General features: G+C 40.0%; 1 long non-coding RNA gene across 1 annotated transcript; it reads left to right on the top strand.

The window, feature by feature from the left end:
• Positions 1 to 2,793: 2,793 nt before the first annotated feature.
• LOC125350052 lies at positions 2,794 to 22,330 on the top strand. Its single transcript, XR_007210671.1, has 3 exons — positions 2,794 to 2,947; positions 16,734 to 16,737; positions 22,320 to 22,330. It is a non-coding gene; the product is annotated as an uncharacterized LOC125350052 (long non-coding RNA).
• Positions 22,331 to 22,374: the final 44 nt, after the last annotated feature.

Below are 22,374 nucleotides of genomic sequence, written 5' to 3' on the forward strand. Positions count from 1 at the left end.
TCATGGATTGTAAATGTTAGTGTCAATTTTTTCAAATTTATAGATTCTGCAAATCTCAATAAATTTTAATAAGAGGTTAAACTATGATCCTAAAATGATCCTGTGTAATTATCTAGAATCACAAAGAGTATTTTGAAGAAATAAAAAAGGGAATAATATTAAGGGACCTAACTATCAGGTTAAAATTTTTTGTGTGGGTGCAAGGATAGACAAACAGACCAATGTTCTGGAAAATGGTTTCCAGAAACATATCTGTACTTCAATATTCTATTTTTTTCTTTTAGAAACGTCTGCTATAATTTGGGGAAAGGGTGGTATTTTGAATAAATTTTGCTAGAACAATTCCATATCAATTTTTGGGGGGGGGAAAAAGCTCTGACCTGTTTTTCACACTCAACCCAAAACTAACCTTTAGGAGTCATGGTGCTAAATGCAAGTGGTTATACAATAAGAATTATAGAAGAAAATATCATCACCTCAATATGATCCATTTCCTGAAAACAAAAATACATATAAATTATGTAAGAAAAGATTCATCAATAGAACTTCATTAAATTTAAGGACTCTATTCCTTAGTGGAATTTTTTAAATGTCATTAAAAAAAATGAATTGGCAACCATTTCCTGAGAGAATACATTTGAAATGAATATATCCAACAGAAGATTCTTTCAAAATATATCAACTATTTTACAAATCAGTAAGGAAAAGAGCACAAAATGTCTACAATGGGCAAAAACTTAAAAAGTTCTTCACAAAAGACAACACTCAAATGGTCAACAAACATATGGAAGGACATTAAACCTCCTGATCTTTCAGAAAAGTGTAAATTAAAACACAGCAAGCTACAACGTTCACTAAAACAAAAAAGACTATTTCAAGGGTCAGGTTAATGGCAATCAAAGCTCTCAGATGTGTCAAGAGCAAGTATAAATGGATAAACCAAAACATTTGGAAAACACTTTGGCAGTACTTATTAATACCTAATATGCAATTGAAAGGGAATACCAAAATTGAGAGACACAGGGTAAAAAAGACAAACAACTACAAAAGCAATACTTGCAAAACTGTTTGGTGTAAGTGAACTGAACACCTCAGGGAGGGAAAAGGTAAGGGGGAGGGGGGAGGGGGGTATGAGGGAGAAGGTAACAAACAGTACAAGAAATGTATCCAATGCCTAACGTATAAAACTGTAACCTCTCTGTACATCAGTTTGATAATAAAAATTTGAAAAAAATACCTAATATGCAAAAGAAATGAGCAAATAATACATTTTTTTTCAAAATATAAATGCAAGAATGTTGATATTGGGATGTGACTGGAGCTGGAAGCCCGCGGGCCAGAGATGCTGCTGCTGCTGCAGGATCCTGACCGGAGCATCTGAGTAATAATAGCTCTTCAAGTCTACAATTAAATATGGCCTCTAACAAGACTACATTGCAAAAAATGGGAAAGAAACAGAATGGAAAAAGTAAAAAAGTTGAAGAAGCAGAGCCTGAAGAATTTGTTGTAGAAAAAGTACTGTAGAATATTTCCTGAAGTGGAAGGGATTTACAGATGCTGATAATACTTGGGAACCTGAAGAAAATTTAGATTGTCCAGAATTAATTGAAGCATTTCTTAATTCTCAAAAAGCTGGTAAAGAAAAGGATTGTACAAAAAGAAAATCTTTATCCGACAGTGAATCTGAGAATAGCAAATCAAAGAAGAAAAGAGATGCTGCTGACAAACCAAGGGGCTTTGCTAGGGGTCTGGATCCTGAATGAATAATTGGTGCCACAGACAGCAGCGGAGAATTCATGTTTCTTATAAAATGGAAAAATTCAGATGAAGCTGACTTGGTGCTGGCAAAAGAGGCAAATATGAAGTTGTCCTCAGATTGTGATTGCTTTCTATGAAGAGAGACTAGCTTGGCATTCTTGTCCAGAAGATGAAGCTCAATAATTGTTTGCACTGCTTTTTATATATAGTTATACATATATATATGTATATATATATATATATATATATATATCCGAGTCTTGGTTTTTTAATTAATGGTGTGAAACAATAACTACATTCTAATGAAAATCAAGTATGATATATTGGTTTTGAAAGTAGTATTGGGGGGGGCTGGGGATATGGCCTAGTGGCAAGAGTGCCTGCCTCATATACATGAGGCCCTGGATTCGATTCCCCAGCACCACATATACAGAAAATGGCCAGAAGTGGCGCTGTGGCTCAAGTGGCAGAGTGCTAGCCTTGAGCAAAAAGAAGCCAGGGACAGTGCTCAGGCCCAGAGTCCAAGGCCCAGGACTGGCCAAAAAAAAAAAGAAAGTAGTATTGGGGGAGTTGAGGTTTTTCTTTTTTCCTCAATAGCGCTGGTTACTTTGAACAAATATAATAAAGGCTTTCTGTAGTTGCTTACTTTATCAGAAAAGAATATTTAATACCATGGTATATTTTCTCTGCATTCAGAAACAGATTGTGGCTTTTTTCAATATTAGGCAATTTTTTTGGGTCATTACTTAATCAGAACAACTTGTCTTTAACTGCTATGTTGAAGGACCATCCTGAATTTTCTTTTTTGTGTTTGTGGTGTGTAAACAAAATACTTAAATAGGTAGTTTTTTGTTTTGGAGATTTTGCTTGTTTAGAGGTGTTGGGCATCAGACCCAGAGCCTTGCATATGTAGGTAAATGATGTATCACTTAGTTACATCCCTGGCCCTTGTTTTAGTTTTTGTTGATTTTTGAGACAGGGTCTGTAGGCTGCTCAGGTTCTCCTTGAACTTCCTAGGTAGCCAGGCTAGCTAGCCTCAAACTTTAGGTCCTCCTGCCTCTGCCATAGATATGCAAATGCAATAGCTTTGCAAAACTTCTTGAAAGGAAAAAAATTAAGCTAATAACAACTTCCCTCACCCAGATGAGAAAAGACAAATCTTGATTTCCTTTCACTAAAATTTTCTGTAGTGAGCATTCCTTTACAGAATATTGGTTCATGGGCTATCTAACACTCAGCTCATGGAAATGTAATATCAGCTGGCTAGAGATGTGACTATTTAGGACCTGCTGGCCTAAATGAATGAACAGAATTTTATAATTGTTGACCTGCATGCTTTTTCTTTACCCCAACTCATTCCTTACATGTAGGCTCAATTGTTTTCAGTATTAGGTTACTGGTTCCGCAAAAGCCAGAGAAACAACTTTGTAGTAATCAGAATGTTACCCAACTGTATATTGTTTATTTTATTGTAAATAATGGTGAACAGTGGTCAATAAAGAGTTTTATATTACTTTAAAAAAAAGAATGTTGATATTAGTTTTATTTACAACTTCCTCCAAACACTCACCATCAGAAAGGGAACTGTGTGGGGCTGGGGATATAGCCTAGTGGCAAGAGTGCCTGCCTCGGATACACGAGGCCCTAGGTTCGATTCCCCAGCACCACATATACAGAAAACGGCCAGAAGCGGCGCTGTGGCTCAAGTGGCAGAGTGCTAGCCTTGAGCGGGAAGAAGCCAGGGACAGTGCTCAGGCCCTGAGTCCAAGGCCCAGGACTGGCCAAAAAAAAAAAAAGAAAAAAAGAAAGGGAACTGTGTATCTTTATACAATCGATACAGTGATGAAAGAGAAAGACACCCAAGGACTTGAATGGTTCTCATAAGCTTTTTGTTGAGTAACACAAAGTGAACACAAAAGAATGCACATAACAAGTCAAAAGGATTTATTTGTGTGAAGTTCAAGAGCAGATCAAATTAATTAATGATTTTAGAAGCTAGGCCAGGTGCTAGTGTGGTAGCTCCTGCATAATCCTAGCTACCCAGGAATCTGAGATCTAAGGATCATGATATGAAGCATGCCTGGGCAGAAAAGCCCATGCAACTCTTATCTCTAATTAACCAGCAAACATCTGGAAGTGAAGTTATGACTCAAGTGTAGCACACCAGCCTTAAGCAAAACAGCCAAGTGAGGCATGAGACCCTGAGTTCAAGCCCCAGCACTAGCACACACAAAAATAATTACAGAAGTCAGAACAATAGCTATCTCTTTGTAGAAGCCTGAACTAGAAAAAGATAATGAACTTTTAAAGGCACCCTCGCTCATCCTTCCTCTAGAACCCTGTATAGTCAGTCCTTCATATCCCTATCATGACAAGTTTGGGGCAGAACTTCACATTTCAGAACAGACATGCCCCTCACAGCCTGTGCTGTATGTATAGGACTGTGTGTTCTAAATGAACCATGAAGCATCCAGCAAAGTTATATTTTCATACTTGATCTATATCTCTATCCACAATTACAAATGCTCTTCAACTTACAATGGGGTTCCATCTCAATTAGCTTATTGTAAGCTGAAAATATCATAACTTTAAAATGCATTTTAATATACATCATCTACCAAAGGTGCTCAGAACACTTATATTAGCTTACAACTCTTATACACAAAAATCTATCTTATAACAAAGTTTCTAAAATGGCAGGCAATTTATTAATAGTGCACAGGAAGGGAAAAACAGAATGGCTATATGTGTACAGTCTCACCTCATCATAAGTGGAAAATTCATGAGTGAGGAACTATGTGTCGCTCAAGAGCTAAGATCAACTTTGTGAACTCCATCATATGCACTCAATCATTTTTCATGACTTGACAGTGCAACAAGGATCCACAAGGAATGGAGGCACATGCTGACTACACAGGACCATGATGTCTTCATAACGGTGAGATATTTTGGGACATCTACCTCCCTGTGGAATCATCCCAGAGACACTGCTGAGACCACAAGGGTGGCTACCATGGTCTGAATGTGCTCCCAAGTGGAATTGAAAGCCTAAACTTCATGCTGACACTATGTCTCTGGGAAGTCATAAGGTCTGCTGAGGTTAAGTTGGCTGGCATTATGGAAAAAATAAGCCAGGCATCTATATGCAGCATAGGATTGAACTCTTGGCATTCTAAGCTTTCATGGGTCTTGCTCAATGAAAATCTCCATGGAACCACATACCCATTGATATCAAGGGCCTATTGTATATATTATTTTTGAGTGTGATTGCTTTTGCTCAGTAGTATTCTGAGATTTATCTATATGGGAAATAACAATAGTTCATTACTTTTGCTATGATTTTATAAGTCTATGGTTTGTATTACCACAAATTTCTGATCCATTCAACCAATGAGCATTTAAGTTATGTGCAACCTGTATATTTTTAAAGATGCTCTGAACATTCTCATAATCCCTTAGAAGATATGTATGCTCATTCCTCTTTAATATACACCTAAGAGTAAAAATGCTTAATTATGATGAGGGCATATGTTTGCCTTTATAAGAAAATCAGTTTTCCAAAGTAACTATACAATTTACATTCCCTCCCTTCAAAGGTTATGACAGTTCTGGGTCCTTCACTTCCTTGATAAAATTTGGCATTTTCAGTCTTTGTTTTCTCCATTGTGGAGGCATTCAGTGTCACATGGGCGGGGGGTGGGGGGGTCATCTGCATTCCTGTGAGCATCATCTTTGTAGGCACCTTGTTGGCTTGCCCATCCTTTCTGTGAAATGTTTGCTCAAGTTTTGCCAACTATATATTAGATTGTCTTATTCTTTTGTACTGTTTCTAGTTAGTATTTTTATTATGGATTTCATGGCTAAGGGGCTGTGGTCCTGGGGTTGAACTCTAGGCAAGTACTGTACCACTGACCCATAGCACAGCCTTAATTTGTCAAATTTTGCTAAGAATTTACATTTTCTTCCCAATTTTAGCTGTTTTCTGAAGAAGTAGTTGCTTTGTACTCCTAAAATTCAGGGCAGGAGCACTGTCCCTGGCTTCTGTTTGCTCAAGGCTAGCACTCTACCACTTGAGCCACAGCGCCACTTCTAGCTGTTTTCTGTATATATGGTGCTGGGGAATCGAACCCAGGGCTTCATGTATACGAGGCAAACACTCTTGCCACTAGGCCATATTCCCAGCTCCAACAGGATGCTTCTTGGATGCTGGCATCCCTTGAGAATGCCACCGCTGACAGGAGGACATTCTAGGATCCTGGACCACAGAGAGGCAGGAAATTGAGGAGTGCTATTTCTAGCACTCGCCCAGATCTTCATGGAAACTGCCCTTTGCCCTCTGTGACCCTGTGTTCTCTGCATGGAATGGTGTAGCAGCACTTTCTCTGCCTCCCTTCTGGTGGCTAGATAGAGGAAAGCATGAAATAGACTGTGGACATGGGCATTACTGCACTGCTATCACACAAGTATGCTGTTATTGGGGGATGCGAATGCCTTGTTGGTGCTTTGGGTATTAAGCAAAGCTTCCCAGGTTCTCAGAAGCTTTTCTGCTTTATATAAATGGCTCTGGACATTCTTCTGCTGCCACTGGGCACAGTAAAAACATGCAAGAGTATAGTAAGGCAGTCGGGTGTCAGACACTGGGGATATGGGTTTTCATCTTAAAACAGCTAATATTTCTGATGGGAGAAGTCAGAAAAGTAAAAAGGTTATCGTAAATTTATTTGCCTGGCTGTTAAGTGCTGGATTGTCTCAGGACTCTTTGCTCTTTTTGTTTTCATCTTTACTCCTATTTTGTATGATTTAATCTCATCCATTTTATCCTTGGCTCTACACTGAGCCGTGGAATCCATGTCGCAGTTGTCAAAATGCATCTCTGCCTTGGTATCTCAAGTCAAAGCATCCAAAATGCTTCAATCCATTCCTCACCCCTCTGCCAGGTAACAAAGACTCAGATTAATTCCTTAATTATTTTTCTTTATTTTTACTATTTTAGGCTATTGAGACTACTTAATCTTATTGTATCTGATGATAGTAATGTTTTAAATGGTGGTTACTGCTCACCTCCTCCAAATTCTACATGATGTAGTTTTGTTTCACCATACTGGTTGAAAAGAACCATAGTGGAAATGTTTATATCATTACAATATTGCTTTAGCCAGGCACTTGTGGCTCACATCTATAATCCTAGCTACTCAGGAAGTGGGGACCAGAGGTACAAACAAGCCCAGGCAGAAAAGTCCATGGGATACCAGGTCCAATTAGCAAAAGGCCTCACTGGAGGCGTGGCTCAAGTGGCAGAGTGCCAGCTGTTAGCAATAAAGCTAAGTAAGCACAAATTCCCCAGTTCTGTAATTACTTTATATAAATCAACAACAGTTACAAATTAGTTTGCTTGTCTGATGGAGAGCTGGTTATGAAAGATTACCAACATGCTACAGCTCTCACAGAAAGCGTGTCCCTCCAAGACAGTTCAGATTCATATATTTAGGGACTGGAAGCAGTAACCACAGAAATAGAAAAGTCCAATGGAGAACCGTAGCATTCATGCCTGAATGTATGTGTGTGAGAGAGAGTGTGTGTGTGAGAGTGTGTGAGCAGATGTGTAAGTGGATGTGTGTGACTATGTGAGTGGATGTGTGTCGGTGGGAACTAGGGAAGAAATAACTCCATCTACTCCATCTACCACCTCCTAGGGTTAAAATGTCAGGATAAAAACTTTTTGCTAGGCGCAACAAGACACTACTGGAAACTTCTGAGCAGTCTGTGATGTGGTGGACAGATGACCCTCAGTGGGTACCTTCCTGGACGTCGTGGAGTTACTTGGGATAGAACAAGGGCACATGTACTTCCTCACACTCTTTACCAAATCATAAATAGTCCACAGAGTCATTCAGAACATGTGAGATAAGATTTCACCACAGAGAAAAATACTCTTCAACTAAAAATTTATTTCTGCAGATTTTTGAGTGCTCTATGAAATAAATTCCAGCTTGCCTTTAGGCTATAGATTGACTTCCCTCATCCCCAAATAGAGAAAACTATTGGAAAAAGTAAAGTCAAAACATGGACTAAAGATGGCCAGGGTTGGGTTTTTTTTTGGGGGGGGGGGGCTGTCGGGGGAGTCCTTATGGTTTTGACTCCTAATAAACCTTTGGATACAACTTCTCCACTGACCTGAAAAGAAATTTTCAGTATATTTACTTAAGGATGTGGTTTTTGTGCCCCAGATGAAGTTCATTAGTAGCAGACGAAAGTAATTAGAAGGCTAATTAAAACAGAGTAATGAGGTAGTTCAGCACTAATGGTACAATACTCTTTGTTATCTCTTCAATAGTGCTCTTTGTAATTCATCTGTAATTGGGGAAGAACATGTGTTCTGTGAAATACAAAGGTATCATGCCATTTTTTAATTGTAATAACATCACAATTCTGAACAGGGGCATAAAATCTTGGGAGAGAAGGGACTCACTGCTACTCCTTTCACAAAATGTCAACAATAAATTCAGCAATGTGAGCGATACCTGCAGGTACACGAAGGTCAATCTTCCCCTTCTTGACTTGAGGAAAGGAAAGACAGAAAGGAGACAGCGCAATTGCTGGAGGGAGAACAAGAAGACCTTAACAATCATGAGAACAATGTGTGCAAAGGAAAAGGAAAAGACAGAGGGGTGTGTGTGTGTGTGTGTGTGTGTGTGTGGTGTCTGGGGCTTGAACTCAAGGCCTTAAATTCTTGTTTGGATTTTACACTCAAGACTTCCACTTGAACCACACTTTCACTTTAGACCTTTTGCTGGTTAACCGGGGATAAGAGAATCAAAGACTTTTCTGCCTAGTGTGGCCTCTAACAGAAATCCTCCTATCTCAGCCTCCTGAGTAATTAGAATTACAGGCAAAACCAGATGTTTAAAAAATAACATTGATCTAGGCTCCAGTGGCTCATTCCTGTGCTCCTGGCTACTCAAGAGATCTGAGGATCTCAGTTTGAAGCCAGCCTAGGCAGGTAAAATCGTAAAAGTCTTATTGCCATTAACCACCAAAAAGCCGAAGTAAATCTGTCTCAAATAGTAGAGCACTAGCCTTAAGCAAAAAAAGCTCAGAGACAGAGCCTAGAGCTTGAGTTCAAGCCCCAGGACTGCATTATCATCACCATCACCATCATCAATCATAATAACAACACCATTGAGTCCCTTTGTTTAGAAAGACATGTTCAGTCTCAAAATATGAACTAATGCCGAACTTTATTCATTGTGTTTTTCTTGAAGACACCAGGCAATATTAACATTGCTTGGTAGAAAATGACTATATTGTAAATATTTTTCCTAAAGTGAAAAGTCTAATGGAGAAAACAATACCAAGAATAATTCAAAACAAACATTTGTACTTATATTCTCATAAAAGCCTACAGGACAATTTGAAGATGCTAATGATAAAGATGTCTTATTGAAATGTCTAAGAAACTGTAGTGAATATATTCTAGATTGGTTTAAAGACTGATTCAGAAACAGTCAAAATATTATAAATAGTAAATTCTTAGTGATGGAAATACTAATATCTCATTTGAATTTAGCAGAACTGGTTGTCTATGGCAGAATAACCAATCTGTGAGAAGTGTTCTTAAGTGTTGAAGTTCTTTGGCATGTATTGTTTGGGTAAGCAAAGAAGACTCAAGGGTTTTTCACACCTAATGAGCAGACTCAATCTGTTTTCCACCACCTTCCTCCTGGCCACAGGCAAACTTTGTGCCTTTTCTTCCTTCTTCCTGCCTCTTGTTCAGCCCCAATCATTTTCCCCCATCACTGCCAGGAAACACTTTGAATCATCTCAAAGTACTGTCTCACCCCTTGGGCTGCTTCCCATTCCAGCAGGCCCACGAGGCTCTTTAGATGGATCTAACTCTTCTTTTGGATCATTTTGTAAGGGCTGGTCCTGGCACCCATGTCCACTAGTCAAACAATCTTGGATTTGAAAAGAACATATTCTCCCAGGCTGTCCCAGCCTTTGCTTATCCTAACACTGCTTAGAAAATCTTCTCCTTCACTTTCCCCAAGCAAACTCCACTCAAAATCACAAAACATGGGTTCAGTAACATTTCTATTGTCCTCCCTCTCCTCCTCCTCTTCCTCCTCCTCCTCCTCCTCCTCCTTGAAATAATTTAACAGAGAATACTTGAACTAATTTAACATTCTACTCATATATTAATTGAATGTTAAGGATATGATCATGAACTCAGTAAATTCACTGTCTTTGTGGAAAAGAAGGAAAAGGCAAGTTTAAAACAGACAGACAAAAACAAATTTCATAGTGCTTTTTCACATTAGCACTAGAACTGGAAATTTTAAATTCTGGACTAAAAGAATCAATAAAACTATTACAAATGTAGACATTTGATTAACCTAAGCAAGCATCCCCCACCAAGGACTTTATTTTCCATTTGAGAACATATAAGGAAAATGACTTTCAAAACAAATCAATGTCACTTCCTGATCTCTCTGTTCTTTTAATATATGACAGGAGGCAATTTGTGTATTACAGCTTGGACTTAAATCAGTATCTTTTCCAGTGATTGTGTAAGTTTGTTTGGTGAGGTTCAATTGGGTTTGAAAGCTCAGATGCAAAGCTGTCTATCTGATTACAGGATGGTTGGCTACCTAGGAAAATCATCGTTCTGGAAAGCCACCAGTTTCCTAGAGAAGAAACATGGACTTTATGGTTTCCCTCATAGGGAATAATTAGAACACGTTTAGGCTAGTCACAGCAGAGGATCACAAGAGCCCAATAGCTATGCCCTTATGGACACATAAGATGATGCTAAGTGAAATGAACTCCACACTATGGAAACAAGTGTTATATCATTGTTGCATTTACTTTCTTTTTTTTCTTTTTTTTTTTTTTTTTCAGTCCTGGGCCTTGGACTCAGGGCCTGAGCACTGTCCCTGGCTTCTTTTTGCTCAAGGCTTGCATTCTGCCACTTGGACCACAGCGCCACTTCTGGCCATTTTCTATATATGTGGTGCTGGGGAATCAAACCCAGGGCTTCATGTATACTAGGCAAGCACTCTTGCCACGAGGCCATATCCCCAGCCCCTGTATTTACTTTCAACATGTCAAGTGAAACCGTAACTTTTTTGTTGTTGTTGTTGTTGTTTCTCTTGTATTCCCTTCCTGTGGTTGAACCCCCACTACCACTGTATCTCATCTGAGTACCCTGGATACTGTATGTATGTGTATCAGAGCTAGGGAAGGGAAAGGGATGTTAGAAGGAAGGATTCTGAAAAGATACAGTCATGCTATGCCCCTCATGAGGATGTGAGGTCATTCTGACTCTGCAGGGTTGGTTGCGTAACAGTGTTGAATAACAGGGCAGATAAGGCTGGAACACATCTTGTAGAAGCATCTTTTATCAGATGATGAGAGGCAGTTGTGTAGCATTACCCTTGGAAGCAAAATCCTTATAAAACATGATAATGAAGACCAAGAAGACAGGTCCTGCCCTCAAGCTTTTGCTCCCTTGGTTTCTGCCTGGAATTCATCTGCCTGCACTCTGGCCAAGTCCAGTGATCCCTTCCAGCCTTCTCCACAGCACCCATTGGCTCCTCCAGGCCATCTGGAGCTCACTCTGAATCACTGGGTTCTTACTGCTCTTGTGACATACTTTTTGACTTACTTGTGTTTGGGTGCCAGTAATTGTACTTGAACTCACTCTCTAATTTGCCATTTCCACTCAAAGCTTGTGCTCTGCCACTTGAGCTATGTCTCTGTTTCCAGCTTTGTGCTGGTGAATTGGAGATAAGAGTGTCAGGTATATGGCCAGGGTTACAGTGTGAGCCATCAGTGCCTGGCAGCACACCTTTGTTCTCATGTAAGCCACTTCACTGTAGATGCTTGGTGCCCAACACTTGTTACTGGTTCTCTGCATTGTAGGTGTCAGCAGCAATTTCTAGCCTGGATGCTCAATATCACTAATGGCATGGTGTCTGCACCAGAAGGATCTCCTGGCCTTGCCAAAAGTCCTGTGAAATCACTCTTGATTTGTAAAATCATTCTGAGTTGTAAAAATGAGTGATTGCAAATCTGATGCCCTGATTAATAACAGCAGCATTGGGAGCTAGTTGCTTTGCAAGTATCAACTGTCTCTCTTCATCCTCAGATGAGGAATGCCAGAGGAGGAATACTGATCCTACTTTGTGCATGATAAAATGGGGTAGGAGCCGTTCCTGGGAACAGAGTTACAGAGCTGGGATGTGAAGCAGCCCTTCCACTGGTTCTGAAGGGGAGACAAGAGGGGAAAGGGCAGACAGAAAGCAAAAAAGCAGCCACTAGACCTGGTGGCAGTCACACCTCTGCCTCTTCCAGAGAACTCTGCCTGTGGGGTTCACAATCTGTGAAGATAACACCCCCTCCTCTTCCTGAAGACCCAGAAAACAAGAAAATAGCTTTGACAGGAAGAAAGCCCTTGAGGACCTATGCATGGTCAAGTGCTGCTCCCTTTGGAGTTAAGAGGACAGTGACCCAACCAGGTGCAGAAGAGCTGAGACTCCTCCCAAAGAGCTATAAAAGAGAACCCCGTGTGCCTCGATTGGGCTATCCACTTCCAGATCGCCTTTGGCTTTTGTACACCAAGAAATCTGTGCTTGCCTCTTCCTCTTTTGCTTCCTCCTCCTCCTTGCCTGGGAAGCAAGTGGACAAGACCTCTATGGGATAAGGTGATCCTCACAGTTAAGAGGCTAGCTTGAGGGCTAATACCAACCTGCCAGTAGCTAAGAGGCTTTTCCTCAGTTTCTCCTGGCATCTTACTCTTATTTTCCAGTAACCTTTGCCTCAGAACCTACTTCTCCTGCCTCATAATTTTTTATTTGTTGGGGACAAAGACTCGAAGACCCCTAGATGGTATCTGTTTCACAGCAGGCCTCATCACCACCGCTGTGCACAGGCTGACTCCTCAGAAAAATTATCTTCTCTTCCCTTCCTTCCCAGTGCAGTTCCTCTTGAAGGAGCAGCAACTTTTCCAACATCCACAGAAGCACAGGTATTGTGGCCCCACTCATCACTGGATGTCCCCTCCTCAGAGAATTGGGTCTCAGGACATCTGCAAGCACAGAAATGCCAGCACCAGCTGAGCAGCACCCCTGCAGAGCTGGATTAATCTACATCATTCCATTTTTGAGTGGTAAGTGCCAAAACAAGAACAACTTTACATTTCATTTCTGCAAGTAAACAACTACCATCTGTCAGTGCACCATGAGGCACAAACTGATAATACTCTGTGCCAATAAACAATTTTATCAGCAAATGTATCAAATCATATCAGAAATACCAGGCCCATGAACTTATCAAACACACCAAACTAGTACTGACACCAAGTTCTTACATTAAAGGAACCACTCCTGCATCTGGGACACATAGTGATGATCCATCACATCATCAGACTAATTTGCTCCAAGATTCACAGCAACCATGAGCTCCTGCCTCTGTCCCTGGGACTTCAGTTCAGCTACTTTCCCTATTCACATGGCCCACTTGAATGTCCCTCCATCAGTCCAGGAAGCCTAGCTCCTCCCTGAGACTCAACTTCCCCTCAGAGATTTGCTCAGGCACCTTGAACCAGCCCTGTGCCTTGAAAGGATTCTGCTTTTCTGACAACACTAGGCAGTCCCAATAGCTCTGATTGGGTTCTTACTGAGATCTTATCCAACCTCCTGCAGTGGCTCATTGCATCTGTATTTGCTCTCTGTTCCTGCCTTAGGAAGGCCTCTTTGAACCCTGTGGATTCTTTTTTTTATTTTCAAAGTGATGTACAGAGGGGTTGCACTTTCATACGAAAGGCATTGGGTACATTTCTTGTACTGTTTGTCACCTCCTCACTCATTGCCCCGTCCCCCTACCCCTTTGCCTACCCCCCATGAGTTGTTCAGTTGGTTTACACCAAATCATTTTGCAAGTATTGCTTTTGGAGTCATTTGTCTTTTTATCCTTTGTCTTTCGATTTTGATATTCCCTTTCACTTCCCTAGTTCTAATACCAGTATATACAGTATCCAGTGTACTCAGACGAGATACAGTGATAGTGCGGGTACAACCACAGGAAGGGATACAAGAGGATCATCAACAATAGAAGCTACGGTTTCACATGACATGTTGAAAGTGATTACAACAGTGATATAACAGTCATTTCCATAACATGGAGTTCATTTCACTTAGCATCATTTTATGCGTTCATAGGGGCATAGCTATTAGGCTCTTGTGATCCTCTGTTGTGACTAGCCTAAACCTGTGCTAATTATTCCCAACAAATGAAACCATAGAATTCATGTTTCTTTGGGTCTGGCTCACTTCTCTTAGTATAATTTTTTCTAAGCCCTTCCATTTCTTTACGAATGGGGCAATGTCATTCTTTCTGATAGAGGCATAAAATTCCATTGTGTATATGCCCCACATTTTCCTGATCCATTCATCTACTGAGGGGCATCTGGGTTGTTTCCATACTTCAGCAATGACAAATTGTGCTGAGATGAACACTGTTGTGCTGGTGGCATTAGTGTGTTCTTGTTTGTGGTCTTTTGGGTAGATGCCCAAAAGTGGGGCTGCTGGGTCATAGGGGAGCTTAAGTTTAGCCTTCTGAGGAATCTCCATACTTCTTTCCAGAATTCCTCCAAAACAAAACCACAAAGAACCAACAGCCCCCTCAACAAGTGGGCTAAAGACTTAAAAAGAGACTTCTCTGATGAGGAAATGAGAATGGCCAAGGGACATATGAAAAAGTGCTCTATGTCACTGGCCATAAAAGAAATGCAAATCAAAACAACATTGAGATTCCACCTCACCCCAGTAAGAATGTCCTTTATCAAGAAAACTAACAATAACAAATGCTGGAGGGGGTGTGGCCAAAAGGAAACTACTTCATTGTTGGTGGGAATGTAAACTTGTTCACCCTGTGGATTCTTTAACCCTTCTGTAGCCTCTGTATTATTACCTAGGAGAGAAATAAGATTGGAATAGAAGAGCTTGTGTTGTCAAGGACCTAAACTATCAAGTAACCTTAGCAGTACTTGACAAATTAAGGCTGATAAAAGTCACATAGCTTATGAATTTGTTATCCAGTAAATTTTGACATTATGCAAAGACACAAGCTTATCAATATGTTTTCTACATAGCTTGCTCAGACACAGGGGCTTTTCTTCAGCCTTCTATGTTTTCAAACTCTTCGTTTTGTTGCATCAGTACTGGTGGTACCTGCTTCCTGCATTTTCTACTTCAGTGATATCTTGTTTTCTCTAATACTTTTGGTTAATGAATAAATACATTTATGCTTCATTGCAATCTCTTGTTTTGTAATTTCTTTCTTCTAGAACATCTGGTGTGCTCTCTGTCTCTTGGGTGAAGACCTGTACACACACACACACACACACACACACACACACACACACACACACACAGTTTTGGACTTATGAGGGCTCATTCTTAACCCTAAAGGCAAAGATAGAACTGAACACCCATATTATATGTAATGCAACAAATATTGTATATATCCAGAGCTTTGAAAATACCCCCTAGGAATTGTGTTGTTTATTGAAAATGTTATTGGATCTGATCTTTGCTTATGATGAAATCATGGAAGAAAATAAAAGAGTGACCAGTGATGATGGAGATGATTTTTTATCAATTTTAATTCTACATTTCACGTGAGGCTTCTGAGCATGCTAGCAACGAGCAGATGCAATACGCCAGAGAGGGAAACCAAATCTGTATCTAGTGAGCTTTAAAAGAAGGCTCATTTAATACAGCAATAAAATATTGGGAGGAAATTAAATTGAGATAGGAGAGCAGGAGTTTTTTGGGTGAACTTTGGATCAGCACCTCAGGGAAGTTCTTAAGAAATCAATGGGGAACAGTCTAGGATGAAAAATCCCACTCATCCACTTTGATTAGCCAGTGTTTTCTCCTTCTAAGTCACAGGAACAGTAATAAGTTTTAAACACAGAAAAAAACACTTGGAGCTTATATCCCCAGCATGCAGTTCTAATATCTTTTCCAGTACTATTCTGTTCAGTACATTCTGTCTCCAAAGGTCCAAGGACTTTCAATCACACACTTTTCATTATAATAATCCCCAAGTTGATTCAAAAGTATAACCTTATATCTGAAGCATTCTACATTCTTTGAGCTATTTCTAAAATTTTCCCCATAGAACAGAGACTCATGTGAAAGAGACCTAGATGCATACAAAGGGAGCCAGCTTCCTGAGGCAAGACCCCAATCCCTCCAACCTGAGTGACAGAAGCTCTGCCAAGCTCCTTGAAGCCATGCAGAGGCTGTGTTCACATCAGTTGCCCTTCTGACTTCCAGAACTGCTCAAACTCCCACAGACATCCTGACTTTGAGGAATGTGAAGTAGCCAAAGTTTCTCACCAAGTCCTCCCAATAACCCCAGGCCAGTTTGTCTCCTGCAGAATGTGACACACACTGGGTTTCAACATTTACAACTTCACTATTTTCTAGGACAGGTCTTGGGTTCCACAATAAAGACTACCAGAAGACTATGCTTATTAGAAATTTCTGCATTAACCCTTGCAAATTTGTCAAAAAAGTAGATAAAAATGATGGTCTAGTAGAAGAAGTTGGGGTTCTTATGCTGATCTGATTGCCAGGAAGAGTCGACTAGACACTTCATTGAATTTCTTAATCTGTGCCAATTATCTCACTTGGAACAGTAGGAAAAAATAATACTTTAAAATTCCTTTCCTCCTCCTTGGGAAAAAAAATGGTGGATTTTAGAATTAGGTAAGAAATATGAAGATGAGTCCAGAGCATCTGCTCTTACTTAAGAAAGCATATAAGAAAGTGTTCAACAAACCAAATCCCTACACTGATGGGAATACACCAACTCAAAAAATTCCCATGGCCCCAATTGGAAAATTTTAAGCAGCAAGATAAAGAAGTAGAGAAGTATAGCTCAAACTGTAAAATAAAGGTATAGAGCTGGGTACTGGTGGCTCATGCCTATAGTCCAAACTATTAAGGAAGCTGAGATCTGGGAATTAAAGTTCAAAGCCAGCCCAGTCAGGAAAGTTTGTAAGACTCTTATCTCCATTTAACCAATATAAAGCCAAAAGTAGAGCCTGTAGCTCAAGTGATAAAAACCTTGAGCAAAATTTCTTAGGAACAGCACCTGGGCTCTGAGCTCATGCCTCAGAACTGACATAAAATAAAATAGTCTATAATAATGATTGAAAGCCAGGCACCAGTGGCTCACACTTGTAATCCTAGTTACTCAGGAAGCTGAGATCTGAGGACCACGGTTCAAAGCCAGCCCCAGCAGAAAAGTCCTTGGGACTCTCTTATCTCCAATTAACCATCAAAACACAGAAATGGTGCTGTGGTTCAGGTGCTAGAGTAATAGAGTTGAATATATATACATTATATATTATATATTTTTATGCAAACACACAGCTGCGGCATTCAAATCTGGAACCTGCTAACACAACTTCCTAGTAGAGCAAAAGACCCCCCCCCCAATGGATCCGCAACACGCATAGAGATGCATATCCATCATTCAGAAGAGGAAACAAGTTACCCACTAAAGATGGGGGACCAAGAGCTAGCACAAGTCTGACTCCTGATGCCATTATGAAGTTGCTATCTCATCTCTATCTGCTCCAGCTTTCTATCCATGTACAAAACACTAAAAGTAATACATCTCTATTATGAGGTGGGAAGGGAGTGAAAGGATTAAGGCTATTTGGTTACATTATTATCATTACTTACAGCCATATGTACCAACCAAAATGATTAGAGGCTGGTAGTGATCATATCAAATCACTGATCACTTGGCTTTAGTGGAAACAAAAAGAAATCAGCCAAGGAAATGGACAAAATCAGTCTGTCTTCTGGCAGTGCATTGAGTAGCTTTTTATTATGCCTTTTTATTTCCATTTTTGGTTGTCGTGGTCTCAGGCCCCATGGAGTGGGGTGGCTGGGAGTCAGCAGTATGGGCACTGGCATGCAGTCACCAGTGGCTTGGTGATTCTGCCTCTCTCCAATCCACACATATCTACAATATGCGTTTCTTATGGTAAAATTCTTTTTGTTTGGGCTTCCAGGAAACATGGAATAATGTTATGCTAATTACACTAAAGGTTATTTCTGAGAATTGCTAATGGTCTTTTTCCTATATCACTATTGTTTTCTCTACTAATTCCATTATTCTTTTGAAAATACTTCACGATGAGCTATGTTATAATCCTCATAAGACACAGATGAAACATAAACATGTATTTTTGGAGGCAAGCACTCTTGCCACTAGACCATATTCCCAGCCCAAAACATGTATTTTTAAGCATACATAAATAGGTTGGTTAAGATTGTATAAGTTGGTATGGTACAGTCCTTTTCAAAGGGCTGACTCTAAATAATAGAAATTATTGTCTGTGAAACTTCCTCAGAGTGCCATCTGTTCTGTCATGTTCACAATTCAGGAGAAGCATTGTAAATTTCCCCAGAAGTGAGGGGAGGGTAGTGCTTGAATGGTTGCCTACAGAGTTGAGCTCCAAGGCTCTTGTGATTTTTGCAGGAAAAATAGTCTATACCAATGTCAAAAAAATAGTATTTGCTTCCTTCACTCTAGGATGAATCAATTGCATTGTTATTTTTGATGAGCAAATGGTCCAATATTGTTTCAAATGTCTTTTGATCCTCTTCTATATTTCTTTGCATTGTATTATTCTTTGAGAATAAGACAATAAAAATTAAGCTTGGAAAAATATCCAAAATTTGACATAGCTAAATGACTTTATAAACCAAGACAGAAGTATATAGCCCAAGGAGAGTAAATCAATATGCCAGAAAGATATCTGCATATCTATGCTTATTGTAGCACTGTTCATGATAGCCAAATAGGTAGAATCAGATGAGATGCCCAACAATAGATGAATGTATAAAGAAGATATGTTCTGTGTGTGTGTGTGTGTGTGTGTGTGTGTGTACACAAAAGGAGAGCAAAGGGTTGGAAAGAGGAATATCATCATAACAAATACAAGTGAAATTCAGAGAATTATAAATGAAAATATCACACACCTTTATTCAAACAAACAGGAAAATCTAGTAGAAATGCATTCCTAGATAAACTCAAACTACAAAAACTTATCAGGGGGTGCTGGGATTATGGCCTAGTGGTAAAGTGCTTGCCTAGTATACATAAAGCCCTGGGTTCAATTCCTCAGCACCACATATACAGAAAAAGCCAGAGGTGGCACTGTGGCTCAAGTGGTAAAGCAAAAAGAAGCCAGGGTCAGTGCTCAGGCCCTGAATTCAAGCTCCAGGACTGGCAAAAATAAATAAATAAATTACCACAGGAAGGGGTGCGGCAGACAAATGTAGGGAAGAATGATGGGAGAATGCAATCATAATACTCAATTTACATACATGAAAACAGCTAAGAAATGTGAGGAGATGGTGGGATTGGGATAGGTGAGGGAGGGAGAAGGGGTGACACCAATTAAGCTGCGTAGTACAAATAAATATGTTAAATTGTTAAACTATTTAAAGATAACAAAAATTACAAATAACATGTCACTAGATTTCAAATTTTGTTAAAAATGTTTTAATTATTATAGAATGTTATTAATAACATATTACATATTGTGCAAGCACATTTATATTCAGTAAGTTTACATTCAGATTTTAAGTTCAGTTAAGCTTAAAAATGAATTTATTGGAGCCAGGAGCAACATCTTGCACTTGTAATTCCATCTACTTTTGAGGTGATTTCTAGGATCATGGTTTGAGGACATGAAAACCCATTTAAACAGAAAAGGCTTCATGCGGTGATGCATGCCTGCCATTTGAGCTACATAGGAAAGGTAAACAGGATTATCATGGTCTAGGTCAATGTGGGCAAAATATGATGCCCTTAACAGCAATATTAAATGAAGCAATAAGGGGTATATGTGTGAGTATGGTAGAACATCTGCCTAACAAGCATGAGACTCTGAATTGAATCCTCATTATTAAAGAGAGATGGGAGAAGGCAGGGGTAGCAAAAAAAGGTTTTTCTTTCCTCCTGATTTCTTTCCTAAAGTTAAACTAACTATTCTTTAAGACTCTAAGAAACTCAAAATATTTTGATACCGTTTTGTCATCCCTCATTACTAGTTGAATATATATACATTATATATTATACATTTTATGCAAACACACACATACACATAAGTACAAGCTTTAAAAATCTGAAATAACAGTCCACTTTCTTTGTTCTTTATCTTTTACATGGACATGGTACAAAAATTATTGATGAGCATGCGTAAGGCGTCCTGAAAGGCAGGGCTGCACAGCAGAGCATAAGAGGGCAGGGATCACACTTCTTCAGGGGACTATGATTTGGGATATACTTTACTTCACAGCCACCAAGAATTAGAAGCTTCTCAGCTACCAGTCTTCAAATTTATTTCAACTGAACTTGGCAAAACCCCACCTTATCAACATGCAGACTTCTGGTAGCTAGGAAACTTGAACTTGGCCCTGAGCAGAGCCTAAATCACAGGTTCTTTATCTGCAGCTTGGTGCTGATAGATATGATCATCTGGCCAGTATGAATCATGGCCACGGTGTCATAGGGCTTCCAAAAGTACCATGTACATGTCTGGAGCCCAGATTGCTGACCGTCCGAGACAGAGACATGGGTATCTACTAGAAAGCTCTCTGCAAAGGCAACTCATATGAGCAACAGACTGCGTAGACTACCAAGGAGGCTGTGTCTTCAGCCAGGGCTCACCAAGCCCAACTCTGTTTATTCTTAAACAGAATTTCAATATCCAAATCAAGGAAACTAACACGGTGGAAAATTGCACAAGTCACACTGATAGTACATGGCAGACGTGCAATTTACATCTTGTTCTGCCTTAATTGAAAACCCTAGTTTCCATACAAAAGGAGTAAAAAGAAACAATCTTATTAAAGACTTTGTTGCCAGTATAATTAGATCATAGTGATAAACAATAATGATGAGTGCTAACACTTATAAGTTAGGCCTATTTTAGTTATTTAAATATCGGTCCATTTAATTCCCCATTCCACAAATGTGGGACATACCAGGGCATGTTACATCAGAAAGAGGCAACTAGCTGGCCCCGCCTGTTTCCCAGCCCCGGGGGCTATTATGTGTGTGTGGCTATTATGACAGAACCTGGAAAGGCAGTTCTAGCTGGCCCCGCCTCCCAGCTTTGGGACCACGTGTGGCTAAGATGGCGCCTGATGGTGAACCCAGAGGCGGTCCTGTGGGCTGTGATGTAAAATTAGGCCGCCTCTTAGGATTGGCCCCTTGGCCCTTCCACCCTTGACGGACAGCTCAGGCCTCCCCTCACAGTCCCTAGAAAGGTGCACGTACACCCCTCCCCTTCCTGCTGATCTTTGACCTGATTGGCTCCTGTGCCTTATTTAATGGTGGGATCTAACTCAATAAATGAGACTTTGCACACTGGCTTAGCTCCCGGACGTGTCTGATTGTCCTACGGTGAGGGAGGGCTGGGTGCGGACGGTCCTTTCTTGGCTCGCCTGGTTGGGGCGTGTCCCCCATCTCTCCCACAGGTCAGGAGAGCGTGGGGGCTAAAAACCACAACACACAAATTGAGAAATAAAGGCTCAAAGCTAGGAATAAATACCTTCTACAAGACAAAGTAAGAGATTGAAGCTCTCACAAATAATGTAGCTAGAGTTTGCACTCTAACCACGATGATACATAATGTACAAATAATCATATTCATTTCTACCACCAATTTCTACCACCTGGAAAATGATACAACATCAACAAAACTATAGTCTTAAGGAATTAAGAATCACAAGATTATTTGTGGAGAAAATTCCTTGAAAATACTACTACTTTTTTTTTAAATATAGAGAAAGACTGACAGGAAAAATAGCCCATGGTGATGGATAGGCTCAGAGGATTATTGGGAAGATGTGTACATATAGTGATGTATGACCAGCCTTTACCACAGCCCCTGGACACTCCAAACCATTAGTTGTTATTGTTGTTACAAACAGCTCATCACTTGGTAGTATGACTGTGGACAAGCTCTTTTTTTCCCTCCGAGCCTCCATTTCCTGAAGCATACATAGGAATGGGATTAAGAGCAAAGGCGCCAAGCTGCTATGAAAGTTAGGTGAGTAAGGAGTGAGACCAGACCTGCCCTGTGCCTGGCATCTGGAGGACTCCTTTTCCAAAAAACGTGGTATCCTATTTTTCTTGTGGCCCTGCTTAGTCAGAGGTTCCAAAACTTGAAGGTTTCAGGCACTAATACCGTTTCTTTTCTGTTACTTTCACAGGGTGCCACAAGGAAACACTGTTCTTTGCTTCTCTTCAACCTTTTGACAACCCCAGGCATTTCTTTGCTTGTGTATGTTATCTCTCTTTGCCCTGGTATAACTTTTTTTCTCTACATATATCCCTCTGTGACCCTAACTTCTTTTTTTCATAAGAGCACAGTCACACTGGATTAGGATCCACCCAACCACTTTCCAACCTCTGTCGAGGCACTATTTCCAAACAATGTCACATTTCAAGTACTGGAGATCAGAGGCAAACATTGTTGGTGTAAATACAATTCAACTCTCTAAAGTTTGATTA

The sequence above is a fragment of the Perognathus longimembris genome, chromosome 4 (assembly GCF_023159225.1).
Source record: "Perognathus longimembris pacificus isolate PPM17 chromosome 4, ASM2315922v1, whole genome shotgun sequence".
Lineage (NCBI taxonomy): Eukaryota > Metazoa > Chordata > Mammalia > Rodentia > Heteromyidae > Perognathus > Perognathus longimembris.